At 39.1% G+C, this 12135-nt stretch overlaps 1 protein-coding gene across 1 annotated transcript in view; it reads left to right on the top strand.

Annotated features, from left to right (window-relative positions):
• Positions 1–12135, top strand: part of RIT2 (Ras like without CAAX 2) — a 184439-nt gene that overhangs the window by 73445 nt on the left and 98859 nt on the right. The window lies entirely within an intron of this gene.

The following is a 12135-nucleotide window of genomic DNA, read 5'->3' as shown; positions in this document are numbered from 1 at the left end:
ATAAAAGGAGCAGTGGCAGAATAACATTGAGGAATTAACAAAAGAGAGGATTTTAGAAATGCTTCAGTGATATAGTATAACTTCAAAATCTGACCAGAAACGATGGACACATTTCTTTTGAGTAGAAGATATAAAACCTGTTTGTTTCTTTTTCTCTTCTGTGCATAAATATCTACCACAATCATCAAATTAATAAATGCTGTTGTAGGTTTGTCCTATGCGTTTATCATTCCTGCTTTTCTATATATTAGAGGAACCTCCTAATCTACTTGTAGGTCAAGTATTTTGTTACCATTCTTCTCCTCCCTACACTATATTTAAACACCAAATGCTCACCCATAATGAAAAGATCTTAATACCAGAAGTAACCTACAGTATACTTATAATGTGTATATGCATCTGTGAGCATCAGTCAAGGGATTGTTTCACATACACTAAGGCAAATGAAGGGGTTAAATGCGAGAATGTCTTCCTCCTGACTCAGTTCATCCCCTTTCCATCTCAAAACATTTTTATTGTTTACTCAAAATGTTGCAGCTGGTTGATCTTTTCCTGAGGTATGTGTCAGGTTCTGTTTGAAGGCTTTGATTGTTTCCTGAGTTTCCATAGTGGATGAGCACCTTGTACAGAAATGAATCAGTCAACAAGGACAGTAGATCCTTAAAATAAACAAACAAACAAAAAAGGTTTAGGAAGTATAAGCCTGGAAACCTTGATATTGCCTCCCCAAGCATCTGAATGCGCCTTAGCTGGGCACTGCAAATGGCGGGAAACGCATCCTGCTGCCAGGAATTAGAATGGCATCAAGTTATATAAAGTTGAATGTAGTTCAGGGGGATTGTGGCATGAGTTATACATGTGAATGAAATGTAGGCCAATTTCAAAGTGAACTCAACCCAGTTCCGGGAATCAAAAGATGCCCTGAATTATTCTTCCTTGACCCAAAATTATACAGTATCAGCAGTTAACCAGTGACTTGCTGCTGAGTCTCCTGTGAAAGTGTTTGATTTCCCAGAAATTTAAGCTAAATTTCAAGGCATGTCTCCAAAACTGTGAATTTCATTGACCTAGAATTTATGATTAGAACAGGCCCAAGAAGTTTCCTATGCATGATAGTCCTAGCATAGCTTCAGCAATGATTTGGCAGGGAGAAAGAAGGAACGTCATAGTTGCTACTCAGTATGTCTGAAAATTTCTTTACTTCTGTGAAGAACAGGAAGCAACATCTTTTTTGCTCACTCAGGAAGTCTGAGCTTAGTAATGTCAGCCTTATGTTGTCATCTGTACACAGTCACTAGGGGAATTATGTCTCCAGCTGTTTGGTCTTTGTGTGTTAGGGAACTCCTGCTTTATTCTTTAATATAGTTCACTGTCTATATCTACTCTGTTCTACTCCTACATTCACTTTAGTCCTATTTTGTAGAGTTAAAATGCTAAAAAGTAAAATACTTTCTTATCGAAAGCTGAAGAGAAATGATGAATCAGAGCTTATGTGCCCAGCTTTTGCTAATGGAAAGAGGAGTAGAATGCTGTACAGGTTTTTTTGTAGTATGTTGCAAAAAAACTCAAGAGAAATAATTTCTTTTACTTCATTTTTTTGGTTTTTTTTTTTTTTTTAATGTTTTTGTTACTAGAAAAATAAAAGTTTATGCTGTTCATAAAAAAAAGATAAAATCAGATATTAGGAACTTTCTTCTCTTCCTGACCCCCATTCAATATCAAAGCCTCTATTTTTTGTTTTCATTTTTTCATCAGAACAAGTGTGGTGGGTTGACCCTGGCTGGATGCCAGGTGACCACCAGAGCTGCTCATCACTCCTCTGCTCAGCTGGACAGGGGAGAGAAAATATAGTGAAAGGCTCATGGGTCGAGATAAGGATGGGGAGATCTCTCAGCAATTACTGTCACAGGATAAACAGATTCAACTTGGGGAAATTAGTGTAATTTATTACCAATCAATGTGAAATAAAAACAAATCTTTAAAACATCTCCCCCCCACCTCTCCCTTCTTCCCAGGCTCAACTTTACTCCCAATTTCTCTCCCTCCTCTCCCCTAGTGGCACAGGGGGACAGGGAATGGGGGTTGTGGTCAGTTCATCACACGTTGTCTCTGCTGCTCCTTCCTCCTTAGGGGGGGTCTCCTCACACTCTTCCCCTGCTCCAGCCTGGGGTCCCTCTCACAGGAGACAGTCTTCCATGAGTTTCTCCAGCGTGAGTCCTTCTCATGGGCTGCAGTTCTCCATGAACTGCTCCAGCGTGGGTCTCTTCATGGGGTGCAGTCCTTCAGAAACCGACTGCTCCAGCATGGGCTCCTCTCTTCACGAGGTTACAAGTCCTGCCAGCAAACCTGCTCCAGCATGGGCAACTTTCTGCATGAGTCCAATGGGTCCTGCCAGGAGCCTGCTCCGGTGCAGGCTTCCCACAGGATCACAGCCTCCTTCAGGTATCCACCTACTCTGATGTGGGTTCCTCCACGGGGTGTAGGCAGTCATCTGCTCCACCGCCCATGGGCTGCAGGGGCACAGCCTGCCTCACCGTGGTCTTCACGACAGGCCGCAGGGGAATCGCTGCTCCGGCGCCTGGAGCATCTCCTGCCCCTCCTTCTTCACTGACCTTGGTATCTGCAGGATGTTTCTCTCACATATTCTCACTCCTCTCTCTCAGCTGCTCTTGCATAGCAGATTTTTCCCCTTACTAAATATATTGTCACAGAGGTGCTACCACCGTTGCTGATGGGCTTGGCCTTGGCCAGCAGCAGGTCTGTCTTGGAGCCGGCTGGCATTGACTATGTCAGACATAGGGGAAACTTCTAGCAGCTTCTCACAGAAGCCACCCCTGTAGCCCCTCTACCAAAACTTTGCCTCACAAACTAAATACAAGTATTTTTAAAATGCTATTTTATTTTCTTTCATCTTCTCTTAAAATGAAAAAAAAAAAAAAAAATGGAGTGCAATCTTCAATCACTTTGAAAGATTTTTTTAGATTCAGGAAAAATGAAAAAAAATATCCTTATGCACTGACTTTATAAGTAGCTGAAAATATTATGTGGTTCAATTTCAATAAAGCTCATTTTCAGTCATGTTCACTTTTTAGGAAAAATTCCTCACAAATCTCTACAATTTTTACAACATTTTTGATCATATAAACAAACTAGAATAAACCCTCATTTTTAATTGGTGGCGTGTTATTGTTAATATTATTAATTTCATCAGGAATTACAGTTGTAAGGTAAGAAAAGAAATCAGAATAATGCAAACAGTGAAAGCTGGTGAGATCAATAGTAGAGGAACACTGCAGAGTTTTAAGTTTTTCTCCAAGAAGGGACAAAAATATCCATATTATTAGAGGCCCATGGCATGTAATGACCACGTAATGAAATGTGGTGTGGAGATTCTGGAGTAAGCAGAGACCTGTGGCAGTAGCAGCACACTCTGCAGATACATCATCCCAGGACATTGCACAGCCTGGGCACACTTATTCTGCCTCAAGATCCAAGTTGAATTAATACAAGAGGATCTCTGCTTGAAATTTCCCTGTTCTTCCAGTGTAGACTGTCATCACTGAAACATGTCTCAGTGTATCTGTGCTAAGAAGCTCTTCCCACTTTCCTACACCTCTATATTTCAGAAACTGTCCATTCTAAGTATCCTAGATTTAGCTGCTTGTCTTTGCAGATGTTTTTGAATTTGTTTCATCTCTATCTGCACTACACAGCTCCAAAATAAATCAAGACCTATTCCAACTCCCATTGAAGTCAACAGCTAAAACAGACTCTTTCTTCACAGAGAGCTTATGTTACTCTCATTGAAGTTCAAAATGAAATCCTACTGTGACTTTGGTGACTCAGGGTAAAAATCCTAAGTCCAGCTATGCTGTTGATGGTGTGCTCTGATGGTACCTCGCTGGGTTTCATGTTAAAGCAGAGATGGTGTTACAGCTTCTAAATCATGTAGTGAAAATCTCATTTCTCTGTGGGTGTCCTCGCAGCCGTAAATACTTCATCGTCAACTTTGAATAATGACTTTAATCACTTCAGAAGCTCAAGCAGCTAAAATGGTATTTCTTCCCTTTTTGGGAAAAACAAGAAGTCAACAGAGAAACCAACAGAACTTAATGTATTTAGTTGTTCTAGAGAATATGTTTCACCAAATAGGCTTCTCCTTTCCCTGCTGAACACTTCAACACTGACCAAATATTGTGATTTATTAATAATTAATATATTTCTTTATTTTTAAGTCCAGAGTTAAAAATCCACATCTGATTTCATACCTGAAACTGGATAAAAATCTTTGATATTTTGACTGATATATACAGTTTGAGCACCAAAAACATAGATGGTGCTTAAGAAATACATTTCTGGTTCTCAACTTTTTGAACTTAAAAAACCATTCAAACAAAGTGAAAAACAGAAACACGAATAAACCATTAGTATTGCTCATCTAGTTATTGGTCTTCCTCGTCTTCTGCATATACGTAGACACCATTAAATACGACAGCTTGCTCCTCTCAGGAAGCAGACTGATGTTCCACAAACTCTGGATACATATTTTCTACATCATCATTTGTCCTCTAGTGCTCTTCCAATACCAGTTTCCCACTGAAGAAGCTACAGGAGACACATTCTTAATATAGGTAAGGTTAGTGTAAGTAGTTATGCTTCACTGAACTCACTACCCCTGCTTTTCATCACCCACTACACCTGCCAGCTGCCTGTGTTTTCTCACCGCAGCCAACTTCAGACAGAATAAGGCTACGTTTACCTCCGAGAGTTTCAAGAACAGGTATTGCTGATGTAACAGCTCATAGCCAAATTTTTATAAACAGCATTTACTTCATCAGTTCATACCACAAGGCTTGAAAATTTGGAGCAAGAAGGAAAGGAACAAAAAATTGATGGTTTTCTTTTTCAATGGCACAACTGAATCTAGAAGACATGTATCCTTAGCCTCACGTTTGCTTCTAGAAGAAGCTATCAAGGATTCCTTTCGCTCTTCTTCAACTGGGAGTTCTCTTCTTAAACGAAAAGGTTTCTTTTTGCATCTACTTTTCAATTAAAATCAAAAAGCAAATAAAAATAGACAGAGAGTAAATGTGAGATTGAGCTTCAGGAGAAATATTATTTAGTTAACTTTTAACTGTCTAGCCTAGCTACAATTTGACATGTGGAATAAATGATAAAACCTTAATGGAAATCCGCATATGCAAACTATTATCCATAGAAATTGCTTGAGCTTTCTTGTTCAACCATGTTCATGGGACATTTCTTTGGTAACTCTCCCTTGAAATTTACCCATTTGCCTTTCTCTATCCTTTAAGGTTGGAGAGGTGTTGGGGGGAAGGTAGTTCTACAATTTCGCTTTTCTTATCCAGTGTGTCATAAACCTCATCTGCTTTTACATGTATTTGATTTAAACTGGTGTAAACAACTTCCATTTCCAGGAAACTTGTGGGTGCAAAAGAAAGGACATATAGACCTCAAGTCCTTTATTCTGTGTTCATTCCCTTCACAATTATTCTCAGAGAGTGACAACCCCCAACTGCTCCAACCATGCACAAAAAGCCTCCACACAGAGTTATAGAAACCTTCTGTTCACTCATTTACGCTTTCTCACTCTCTCTTCTAACTTAAAAATATGTTGCTACTTCTGGAGCCCAGTTTGAATTCCTCCTCGTGGAGCACACACAGCAGTTATCTCTCCTGCTGTATTTATAAACTCTTGACTGACACAGGAGCTTTTATTCTTGACACAGCTTTCCTCCTGATGACACATTACCCAACCTCCCTCTTTAGACCTCTTAAAAGAGCATCAGATAGCACTCCCTTCACCAAAATGACCCTATGTAGGAAAGGTAAACTTGTTTTCAGACATGAAGCAGGTGAATATGCAGAAAAATGGATTTCTGAACCTGTCAGTGAGACAGTACATTTCAAGATTATTGCACCAATTTTTGCTTGTTAAAACAGGCGCTTTTTATGATAAACTTAGTGCACCACTATATTTCCCAGGTGTGAGTCAGAGACTTGAAAAATTATCCCTAAAATGTGATGGCATGCCATTTCAGGGAGATTTTCCTTTGTCTGGAGCTGTGTGCACATGAATTCATTTCCAGGCAGACACTTTTCAACCTGACAACAACAGTGTGCTCTGTAGTGAAATCCATCTCTCAAATTGCTAGCAAATCACAGGACATGTTTATCCTGCCAACCTCCAGGACTATGATTTTTGCCCCCTGCTTCAGGCTTTGAAGAGGAACCGTATTAGTCCCAAGAGCTCTTCAGATAAACACACTTTCTGAGACTAAACACTATAGTATGATGACTCACTCAGGCTGTTATCTGAGATCCTTCTGCTTTATTATCTAAACATGCTGCTCTAATCCTGAATCAATGGAAGTCGAATTTCAAACTACACTACTGTAGCTTATCTCAAGGAAATGTAAAATGCTTTTTTGGCAGTAATTATATTTTAATGGGCCTTTACAGCATGTTCTTTTAAGGGGAAAATAATTTTAGTGCACTTTCTGCTAGGTACTGCAGTGACTAAATGAAATCCATTTTATTTTTAAAGCATAGTGGTAGTGAACTAAGTAGCAACCATTAACACAGTGTATTAGGTGGAGAACATTAATTTTATTTTCTTTATATGTTGTCTCACAGGCTGGTGATGACATACTTGGAAAGTCAAACCATGAAAATTTGGTGGATTCTGAAGACAAACTGTTCTGTACTTTCTAGGGAGAACTAAAGTCTCTCCCATGACCAAGTCATTTTATTTCGGAATGGACAGATTTTGAAGAAATGTTTATTTGGCACAGATATTAAGTGAAAAAACAGTTCCAGTAAATCATAGATGAAACTGCAGACCTGACTTCAATTTCCTTCAGATTATGGGCAAAATATTCTTTGGCTTCAGTGTGAAAAAATCTAAGCATATACTATGAAAAAAAAAAAAAAAAAAAAGAGTATATTAGTTTAGCAAGAACAGGCCACTAGCAACTAAGATTCCCAACTTCCTTTCCCGTCCCTGTCAGTGAATGAATCATGGTGCAATAACGGATGAATCGGTTCGTATTTCTAGGTCTGCATTTATCTTTCTGACAAACAGGTGCAATAAGATGTTGAAGAGAGAAGGCATTTGGGGTGAACATCAGGGTTGATTGAGTCTAGCGATACTGATTTCTTGCCCCTCTCTACCATTCTGCTTCTATGAAGTCAATGTTAGTGGTTCCATATTGCAGGTGGAGGAGTACCTTCCAGCGTTGTCTGTCCTTTTTCAAGAAATTATTATTCTTTTTTTTTTTCTCTTGAAATGCTTTCTCCTTTGCTGTTCTTTATCTTTGTTTAACTAGTAACTTCCATAAATAGATAAATATACAGTGATGCTGCTGAATGATTTATGACTTTTTTAATGAAATAAGAACATTTGGAAGAAGAGAATACTTTATTATAAATTCTGATAAAGTAGCAAAATCTTTTTCTCTTCTTTTCAGATCTTTCCTTGTTTTTTTTTTATGTTCTGGTGTACATTGTACAGAAAGCACCTATATAAACACATCCCATATGATTAAACTTCATTCAGGTCCTCCACAAGACTGTGATTATGTAAATTTACTTTTCTTCTAACATTACAAACTGTATTGCATACTTTTTCTTTCCCCTGTTGAATGACACTGAAGTCCTTTGAAGTTATTTCCAGCAGATGCTGGACATGCTCTAAGTGTGTCCCGATTTCTTTATATATATGCGTCCGTCCTAGATAAGCTTATTAGGAATTCCATTTTACAGAGGTTTGTCTATCAAAAGCTACTTATCAAGTACAGTGCACAGACTGGGGATTTCAGTGGACAGACAATTGTTTTCTACCTGTACCAATTTTCACAAAATTCACATCAAAAAGGTTTTTCCAGGACTAAAAACTTGGCTTGCATGCTGAGAAAAGAAGCCTGTGTGACAGCACAGCCTGGTGCCATTTGACCTGATGATAACAAATGACCAAGAGAAGGGTCTTTTGTAGAACGGGGTGTTAATGCTTCTCAGTAAAAGTGGGTTGTCCCAAAGAACCGTAATTTTGAAAATCTATTTGTCTTTTATGCTATTCTGTAGCTGTTGGATTCTCTACCAATGTATTGACTGGCAGTGTCTCCAGACAAAAATAAAGAAGAGAGCAAAAAATTACATAGCCTTATATAAATCATCCAGACCTTTGAACTGGAAAACTGCATGAGATATTTCGCTGGAAGAGGATTTCTAAAGACGTTATTTTCATTTCACACTAGCAGGAGGAGACCGGAAAAGCCTAAAACCAGGACATTTTTCATAGATGAAGTTCCCGTAGTTTTGCCCCAGAAGCTGGAAGTGGCATCTCCCCCCAAACAAACAAACAAACAAATCCAAACCACAACCATTTTGGACTCTGTTGCTTGTCACCTCCCCTTTATAATCTGAGGAATGTTATTGCATCTATCGAGATTTTTTTAAAGAGGAAATGAAAAGAAAAGTAGAAATTAAAAAAAAAAAAATAGTGACAACATGGAGCATTTTCTGTTTTCTTTTTTAAACAGGACGTATTTCAAATAAGTATTTTTCTAACTTCCATGGGAGAAAGCTTGCATAGCTTGCATAGATTTTTGTGCCTGCTTTTACTTTGTGCCTAATGGCTGAGGAGAATAAATTGTTGCCACAGGAGTTCCATGCTGTTATCAGAGCAGTGGGATGATGTGAAACAAACCATGCCAGGGAGCAATATTTTCTTTTAAAAAAGACAAAACCCAAAAGCTTAGCAGCAGCTGTGTTGGCTGTACCGGTGTAAGAAATCAGATCTTCTCTTACTTACAGTGGGGTACCTGACTAACAGCTTGTAGCAAGCTGAAGAAGTCAGACTCCACTAAATTTCAGAACTGCAGATGAGTTGTGTCCTTGTGTTGGACAGCCTGGGCATGTCTCAGAAGCTACCTAACATCTTTCAGGATCCATTGATCTAACCTAGATACCTCATGACTTACAGTTTTGGAGCTCTCTCTTCATCCTCACAGACTTTTTTCTGAAGAAATGAAAACGATTCACCTGTTTTATAAGCAGAAATAGAGACTATGGATCTGAAAATGTGTGTCATAACCCCACCAGGCGTGAACTTCAGTTAAACTATTCCTGATTTATTTAAAGCCTAGGTATTGCAGTAATGTATCTGGATTAAATCTTCAGTGTTTATTGAATGTGTGAAGTCATGATCAAGTCCTTAAAAAAAACCCCATTTGTTTGGATTGTTAGAGAAGAGCTAGTTCCACTGAACATCTCTTAGTGTAGATAGCTGCATTTCATGTGAAGGTACCTTAGAGAGATTTTGTGATGGCTCACAGGGGAGGTGACACATGTTCCTGCTGTTTCAGCTCTGTTCCCACAAGTCCTCAGAAGGCCACTGAGAGTGGGGTTGCAGGACTGTATATACAGATGCAAATCCAGTGACTGTTACTGTGCACATAATGCTATCTAGCCACCTCACCTGCAGCAGAAATGTTTGTGCAAATGCAAAGGAAAAAGAACGGTGAGATCTCCTTCATGCTGGAAGTCACAGGGACAGGACAACTTAGTCCTTTTCTGTCACACGGTCATACCAGCTTTTAACACTGTAAGCAGTACAAAATCAGTGCAGCTATAACATAGCTCTTTTGCACTCGTAATGGTGATGATTTATGTAGTCCCCAGGGATCACATCCCTCAGATAAGCACTGAGCTAAATTTCAGTGGCAGAAACGAGCACACAATTGATTAAATGCTACAAAAATCTAAAACAGCCACCCTGCAGGTTGTTTGCTTCTTTTTTTCCCCCTCTTCAGATGCTGAACTCAAAGTATGTCTCTGGTATTGAGTAGGGCACAGGGGAGGGAGAGAAATACCTATGCTGTGGAACGTTTAAGGTAAGCACACTTGTTATGGAAGTCATCGTGTGAGAATATATATACAATCCAGAATATCATTTGCAGTCATTTACCAGAGCGCTGAGGTGTTTGACTCCACAGCCTCCTGCTTCACCTCTGCAAGGCTGCACAAACCTCGCTGGGGAAGATGGCAAGTCTGCAATGCCCGCGTAAGCTGACAAGAGCTTGTTTGAATCCCTGGCGAGCTCTTGCTTGCAGCTGCAGTCATTACTTCTCCACTACTGGGTTGTTGTCTTTTTTTTTTTTTCCTCTGCTGTTTACTAAAATGTAATTACCGAGCTATTAATTCTTTCCCTTTACCATTTATGATGTGTTTGTGATAAAAGGTGAAAATTGGCTTTATTCTTTCTTGCATACCAATGAGGAAGGGGGTGCACAATAAACCAAATGCAGTTGGGGGTTTTAGAGGTAGTTAGCAATGAAGATTGCTTCAGTGCCTGCATTTAGGAGAAAATTACTAAGGTGTTTATCCCTAAGAGAGAAACCATTAGCATTAATATGAAAGAAAAAGACAGTTCTCTGAGTTAGGGAGTGCAGCACTGAGGTGTTTTTACTGGCATTGTGGAGAATTGATATGTTGATTTCATCCATATTTTGGGATGAATGAAAAGTAGATATCATCTCCCAGGTGATGAACTGCATATTTTCATTACTGCATATGACAAACCAACTTTGGAAGAGCAGGATTAATAAAGTTAACAAAAGCACAGTTACAACAAACTGGCAAATATATTGTCACCTGCAGGCAGGAGGGCAATTAGAGTGGGAATGTTGGGAACATCAGTGCAGAGAAGCTACTTCTGGAGGGAGGGTCTGAGTGCCAGAGCAGGTTATTTAGTGGTTCTTTAGTGAGAAAGAAGGGTCACTGTGTGATGATATATTTTGAAGTTCTGAGTTATTTTATTGAAAGTTGTTTTCATTTGTCTTTTTTTTTCCCCTTTATTTATTATTCTTTGCTTATTTTTTTCTACCAGACTGATGTGGTTCAATCTTACTTTATAAGCCAGCCATGATGCAGAAGAGTATGTGAATTCAGAACAGCAAGCGCATACAAAATGTTCTGCAGTTAGCGAACAGGGCAGTGCAAGAGTGATCCATCAGTGTTCAGGGTGTGAAGGAACATCCAAACCTGCCTTTCATGAGACTCAATCCTGAACGGTCTGTGACTGTGAGCAATACCAGATACGATGGAAAGAAGTATCGTAACTGAAAAGAGAATGGAAACCTGAATCTTTAAACCCACATGTGGGAAATGAACATGCATTCACAAATTATGAAAACAGACTGTGTCCCACAATGATCTAAAGAAGTCAGTAACCTCACAAACTGGTGGTTTTCAGAAAGGGTGAAAATTTAGACATAGCAGTTCCAAGTCTCAGAGTCATCTGAATTAAGATGAGACTGCTGTCCTCATGAATTAACCCATTAGAGTAGCTCAGATTAGGAAATTAAAGTCCTTATTTTTAATTAATTCATTCTTTATATTCAGGACATTAGAGGTTCATAAAATCTCCTCAGTAGTCAGAGATTAAAGATGTATTAACTGGTGTGAAGAATTTATCTCTTTGCATGCAAATATATTAGTCTTCAAAAAGAATCCTGAACTGAGGTCTAGTGTAGTGCCATCTCCTATCTGGGCCTCAAGACTTGTTTCTAGAGGGAGGAGGTTGATGCTGAAGAACATAAGTGCGGCAGAAGGGCAGGAGAAGGAATCTATTTTAGAAAGTTTTCAACCAAAATTTTGTGAAAATTAGGGATGTAAGACTATGCTCACATTTCATGTTCAGTGCAAGTCTAATTGTGTTTCTTAAATTGCCAACCATATATTCAGCTGACTCACTCAGCTTGGACCATCTTCTTGCCCATAGGCAAGGTCTTGAGGTGCTCTCTGTCATTCAGTCTGCCTAGGTGAGCTTATCTTCTCCATTTCCAGAGCATGCACTGACCCCCAGAAAACCCTTTAAATTAGCAGCTAAGAAGTGATGTTGCTATTTGTCACAAAAGCGAGTATCAGAACAGGGTCTTCCAGCAAAGATCACCTGTCATGAATATTGTCCTTCTTCCTGCCTGTTTTTTTTTTTTCCTTTCCATGTAACTAAATTAGCTTAAACAGGGGAAAGAGTGGCCAGTTAACTAGGCACTGATTTCAACAGGGTTGATAGTGTTGTTGCTGGTTGTGTTCTAAATTATAGATTAATTT

The sequence above is a fragment of the Leptosomus discolor genome, chromosome Z (genome assembly GCF_034619465.1).
Source record: "Leptosomus discolor isolate bLepDis1 chromosome Z, bLepDis1.hap2, whole genome shotgun sequence".
Lineage (NCBI taxonomy): Eukaryota > Metazoa > Chordata > Aves > Leptosomiformes > Leptosomidae > Leptosomus > Leptosomus discolor.
This window is presented reverse-complemented; position numbering and strand designations above follow the sequence as displayed.